We start from the raw sequence: 6,545 nt of genomic DNA on the forward strand, positions 1-6,545 counted from the left end.
ATACCCCTAAACATAACCATTACCAGTACATACCCCTAAACATAACCCATCCTCAATTGCCCCTAACCCCGTGTCTACATTTTTGTAGTGGGTATACTGGGCTTAGAAACCAAAGTACACCGTTAGTACACTGTAATTGTTAATTTATTTTGATTTTTTTTTTCCATTTACATTTTCATTTACCCTTTATTTATCCAGGTAGTCTCATTGAGCCACAAGAACTCATTTTCAAGAGAGATCTGTTTAGGGAGCAGATGGTGGGGGTTAAGGGCCTTGCTCATGGGCCCAGAGTGGGGCGAATGAGGGTGGGGGCAGGTGTGGGTACTTCATCTACCCCGCCCACATTTTTGATGTTGTTGGTACCGGGGCTTGAACCGGCGATCTTCCGAACACAGGCCCACCTTCTCTAACCTCTGCGCCACCACTCCTCCAGTTTTAAGCATATTGAACATTTCAAATTTTCTCTGATGCTTGTATTTGAATAAATGTACAACAAACTTTGTACAACAGTTAGCTTTGAATTAAAAACATGTTGTAGAATTTATTAAACAGTATCAAAGCAAAACACATTCAAGCATTAAGTAGTAAGTACAGAAGTATTAATTATAAAGAAAACAGGCCCAGACATCTCGTTCCCAGGCTAACTGGGAGAAGTAGTCTCTCCAGCGTGCCCTAGGTCTTCACCGGTTGGACTCACTTCTCCAGTACCCCTGAATAGACCTTACCAAGGAGGCTAAGGGGAGTGATGCTCCTATAAATGGAGTATACCCTCCGGCCCCCCTTTTTGAAGAGGGGAACCACCACCCCAGTCTGCCAATCCAGTGGCACTGTCCCTGATGTCCATGCTATGTTGTAAAGGCGTGTCAACCAAGACAACCCCACAACATCCAGAGCCTTAAGGAAATCAGGGTGAATCTCATACACCCCCAGAGCCCTGTCGCCACGGAGCTTTTTAACTACTTCGGTGACCTCAGCCACGGTTGTAGGCAGACCAACCCTGAAGCCCCCCAACTCAGCTACCTCCATGGAAGACATGCTGGTGGGATTGAAAAGGTCCATGAAATATTCCTTCCACCTCCCGATGACTTCACTGGTTGAGCTCAACAGCACCCCACCTTTGCTGAACACAATGTTAATAAAGAGTTGCTTTCCCCTCCTCAGTAACTCAATGGTTTTCCAGAATCTCCTGAAAGCCGACCGAGAGGTCTCACTGAACTCCTTCCACATCCGAGATTTGCCTCAGCAACAGCCAAGGTTGCAGACAGCTTGGTCCTCCAGTACTCCAGGCCTCCTTTAACACAGAAATCCAAAATGAGCAAAATGAAGGAGCCCCCAGCTGGTGCACTTTCCAGAACCCCCGCCAAGAACTCCAAGCAGGCCGGATACTCTGAACTGCCGTATGGCGCGTAGGCACAAACAACTATCAGAGCCCCCACCCCACCCACCCACCACCAAAAAGCACATGGAAGCCACCCTCTCATCTACCAGGGAAAACTCCAACACACAGGCACCAAGTTGGGGGTTTAAAAGTAGACCTACGCTAGCTTGGCACCTCTCATCATGGGCAACTCCAAAGTGGAATAAGGTCCAGCTCCTCTAAAGGAGATTGGTTCCAGAGTCCATGCTGTATGTCGAGGTGAACCCAACTATATCTAGCCGGTACCTCTGAACCTCACGCACAAGCTCAGGCTACTTCCCCACAAGAGAGGTCACGTTCCATGTCCCAAAATCCAGGTTTGGTAAGCCAGGGTCAGAGCACCAAGTCCCCTGCCTTGGGCCACTGCCCATGGTGCCATGCACCTGACTCCTATGACCCCTCCTGCAGGTGGTGGGCCCACAGCAAGACAAACCTATGTTGCTCGTTTGGGCTGAGCCCAACCGAGCCCTATGGGTAGAGACTCGATAACCAGGCACTCACCAATGAGCCCCTCCCCCAGATATGGCTCCTGGGTGGGGCGCTGATAACCCACGTCTGAGCAAGGGACACAGAGCTCCTCACTAATTTCTGTTCATTTTAGTCTTTAGAGTTCTGTTTATGATATTTAATATAATGAATCTTGCTTCTGTATTCACACAGAGCTTATATTTTACAGCCTGCTCTGCCTCGGTGATGCTGAAGCCCGAGAGAAGCCGAGGTCTGTGTGGGACTTTAGAGCTTCATGTTCCATCATTGACTCCCTGGAGGCTGAGAGGATCTGATCCACAGAACAGCTGCAGGGAAGGAGGACGCACACATTACACACAGCTCAATAAAGACTGATGGGAGTGAGACAATCAATGTCATTTACATGCAATCAATACTACCCAATTTCTACAAGTGTGGGAAAATGTGTCTGAACATCTCTAAAAAGCTGCTGCATCTGTCTTCATTGTTGAACTTCATAGAGTTCATGTTCAGTGTGATGGTGGCAGTGATGATGGAGGCACATAATAAGAAAATAAACACTCTGAAAACACTCATTCTGAAAGTTAGTGTGGATTTTGAAAATAAAATTTTAAAAAGTTCAAACACCAAAAGAACAAAAAATTTCCCGAGGTCTTTTGCAGTTAAAATGTTTGTAAAACACATAAATCAACTGTATAAAAACCACAAATCAATCTATTGTTTGCATGGCTGACTTGGTTTAGGAAGTTTGATTAAAACTTCTTTATCCAACCAGGCATTAAAGTTTTAGGATCTGAAGCTTTTTTTTTTTTTTTTTTTTGTCTAAACAGACAAAAAAATGACAAATGATGTGACTTTCAAAGTCATAACTATATAAGATGCAGATTTGCAAATATGGATTCTGAAGTCATAATTAAGAGACATGATACATATGAGTTTTAAAGTCTTAATTATGAGGTACAAAGTCGAATAGGATTTTTAAAGTTGGAATTAGGAGTGGATTTCATAATAAAATGGGAACAGTGTCACATCTAGAGCTGTCACCTCTGAAGAAGGTCAAAGTCAAAAGTCAAAGTTTCTCTATTTGTCATATGCACCACATGTGGTACATGTGGTGAAATAATAGTGTACGCAGGGTTCCAGTTACATTCAACTAAAGTATCAATTGTAAAGAAAAACACTAACAAGATCTAAGATATGAACTAAGAAAAATGTTAAACTAAAAGCACACTAAGCACTAGTAGTCCGGACAACAAGCCAAACAAACATGAGTCTGTGTGAGCAGATGAGTACGAATGAACACAGCAACATGAATAAATCAGCAGCATGAATAATCAGCAACATGAATAATCAGCAGCACATATCAACTATCAAGTGACATTACTGTAGTTATGTAGTCACAGTGATTATTCTGGTTAGAGATTCATGAGTTTAACAGCCTCAGGGTAGAAGCTGTTCCTCAGTCTAATGGTTCTGCACTTGCTCCACACTACACTTTGCTCCTCAACCTCCTGCCTGAGGGGAGCGGGGCAAAAAGTGAGCGTGCTGGGTGTGTCGCAGGTTTGCCTCCCAGCTTGGGGCCTTTCTGAAGGAATTTTGCATGTTCTCCTCCTGCACACGTATGTGTTTTCTCCCACAGAATAAAACCATGCACAGTGGCTTTATTGCTAGCTCTAAATTGTCCCTAGGTGGTTGTAAAAGTTAAAATTGTTATTTGGGATTTCTTATCACATAATCATAGTTTCAACTCTGGGATAAAAATGTGTCATGTAAAATGCATTCCTTAAAGAAGTGCTGGTCTTTATTTATGATAGTATTTAGTGTAAACATTTCAAGCTATCAATTTATCTACATTCAATAAGAAGTTCGTTTTAGAATTCCTATTTTATTACTTTACAATATGTGAATTGTACCAACTGAAACACTTGTCGAAGCTTAGTAGGATTAAAATTATGGTCTTTGATATGCTATCACACTGGGGGTAGCATATGGTGTGGGTTTTGCACAATTGGTTTTGTTGGAGTGCATTAAAAAGTTTTCCGTTTTACAATTATAACATCTGTAGTTTCCCCAACTCCCTTCACTATATTTGCTTCAACAAGTGAATCACTACTGAAGCCAGTGGAACAATGAAACCCAGTTTTATGGCATCAGTTTAACTGCCCCTGAGGCATTTAAGGGTAATTACAGATTACTCACGACAGTAGGCACCATTATAAAAAGGGGGGCATAAAGAATTGTAAATTACATTGTCGTGCCAAGCTAACAGTTTTATGATAAAGGACAAACAAATAGATGATCATAGGTCATCTGCGTGAAACTATGTTCGAATTAATTCTAACAAAGTTAAGTCAGAGTCAGAGTTTCTTTATTGTCATTCGCACCTCATGTGGTACATGTGGTGGAGCGAAATTATGTACACAGGGTCCCAGTTACATCCAACAATAAAATGTATAAGAAAAACAGTAATAACATCTAAGATATGAACTAAGAAAAACATCAACTAAATATACACTAAGCACTCATAACATAAAAACATTGAACATCAGCACAAACATGAACATGAGTCTGTGAGCAGATGTGCACGCATGAACACATCAACATTGAAACAGATCAGCAGCAACATGAAACAGATCAGCAGCAACATGATATGGTTTTTCACAGTGATTATTCTAGTTAGAGATTCATGAGTCTAACAGCCTCAGGGTAGAAGCTGTTCCTCAGTCTAGTGGTTCTACACTTAATGCTCCTTAACCTCCTTCCTGAGGGGAGTGGGGCAAAAAGTGTGTGTGCTGGGTGGGTGGGGTCCTTCATGATGCAGGTGGCCCTCTTCCTGCATCTGGAGGTGTAGATGTCTGTGATGGTGGGGAGGCTGATTCCGACAGATTTCTGTGCAGCCTTCACCACTCTCTGCAAAGCTTTTCTTTCTGCAGCTGTGCAGCCTCCATGCCACACATTGATGCTCGAGCACAGGATGCTCTCCACTGCACACCTGTAGAAGGAGGTGAGGACTGAGCTTCCCAGACCAGCTCGCCTCAGCCGTCTGAGGAAGTAGAGTCTCTGATGAGCTTTCTTGATCAGGCTGGTGGTGTTGTTGCTCCAGCTGAAGTTGTCATTCATGTGTACACCCAAGTACTTGTAGCTGGAGATCACTTCCACCGCAGATCCTCTTATGTTCAGGGGGGTGTAGATGTTTTTGTTCCTTCTGAAGTCCACAATCATCTCCTTTGTTTTCTTCACATTGATGTGAAGGTTATTCTCTCTGCACCAGCTCTCCAGGTGTTCCACCTCTTGCCTGTAGCTGGACTCATCATTGTTTGTGATGCATCCCACCACTGCTGTGTCATCTGCAAACTTTGCAATGTGACAGCCTGGATGGGTAGCTGCACAATCATACGTGAGCAGAGTAAACAGGAGGGGGCTCAACACACATCCCTGAGGAGAGCCAGTGCTGAGGGTTATGGTGGAGGAGGAGAGGTTGTGGATCCTCACTAACTGTGGTCTGTTTGTTAAGAAGTCTAGTACCCAGTTGCAAATGGAGGGGCTTAGTCCTAGTGTGGATAGTTTGTCCATCAGGGTTTGGGGGTCAGGTCCTATGGATGGATTAAAAAAATAAAATAAAAAAACTTGCTGAAACGTTTCATCTTTAATCCAAAAGTCTTTGTCAGTCTGAGGAGCTGCAATAAACTCATTCTTATAAATAATCCATTCTTATAGTGGATAAATAGCTATTAGGGGCTATTTGATAGCTAAAGGGGATATTTATAAGACTGAGTTTATTGCAGCTCTTCAAACTGACCATCCAGAGGACCTGACTTAACTTTATTAGATTTTTCTACCTGGATTATTGAGCATGCATCAGAATATGCTTAAATACATTTTCAGAAAAGTTTGTTATTTCCATGTTGGCAAGAATGGAAAAAATAAAAAAAACATCTGGTTGACTCAAAAAATTTATTTATTCATACTTGGTTATATGCATGGAGACCAGAGAGCATGAGTGGTTAGAGCAGTCGTCCTCCAATGCAAGAGTTGGGGGTTCAAATCCACCAGCAGTCACATGCTGAAGTGTCCCTGGGCAAGACACTGAACCCCTCATAGCCTCTGATGTGTGTCCCATCGGTGTATGAATGTGATAAAGCTCTGATTAGTCTCTTTAGAATGATTTGTTCAATTAGCTTTGTATAAAACTAGTAGAGTGCTGTATGAATGGGTAAATGAGGACACAGATTGTAGAGTAAAGAGCTTTGAGTATCTGGATAAGATAGAAAAGCGCTATATAAGTGCAGTCCGTTTACCATTAAAATTTGTTTGATCTGCCTTCAAATAAAGAGTATACTTGACCAATATATATATATATATATATATATAAATATATATATATATATATATATATATATATATATATATATATATATATATAACATTGCATCAGTTTCCAACATTAGCTAGCTTAATACAAAGATGCATTTTAAATAAATTAATGTTTGTTTGTTTTTTGCCGTGCTTTATCAGTAGTTTCAGTGCCTCACTTTCATCCAGATGCTGTGAAGTTTGAATCAAACCACAAATGAAAGTGGTTTTGTGTTTTTGAGATTGAACGTAAAACTTTAATGACGTAGGTCTTGTCATAACAAAAATATATTGTTTATTTTACAAT

The sequence above is a fragment of the Nematolebias whitei genome, chromosome 1, assembly GCF_014905685.2.
Source record: "Nematolebias whitei isolate Nwh7 chromosome 1, NemWhi1, whole genome shotgun sequence".
In the NCBI taxonomy this organism is placed as follows: Eukaryota; Metazoa; Chordata; class Actinopteri; order Cyprinodontiformes; family Rivulidae; genus Nematolebias; species Nematolebias whitei.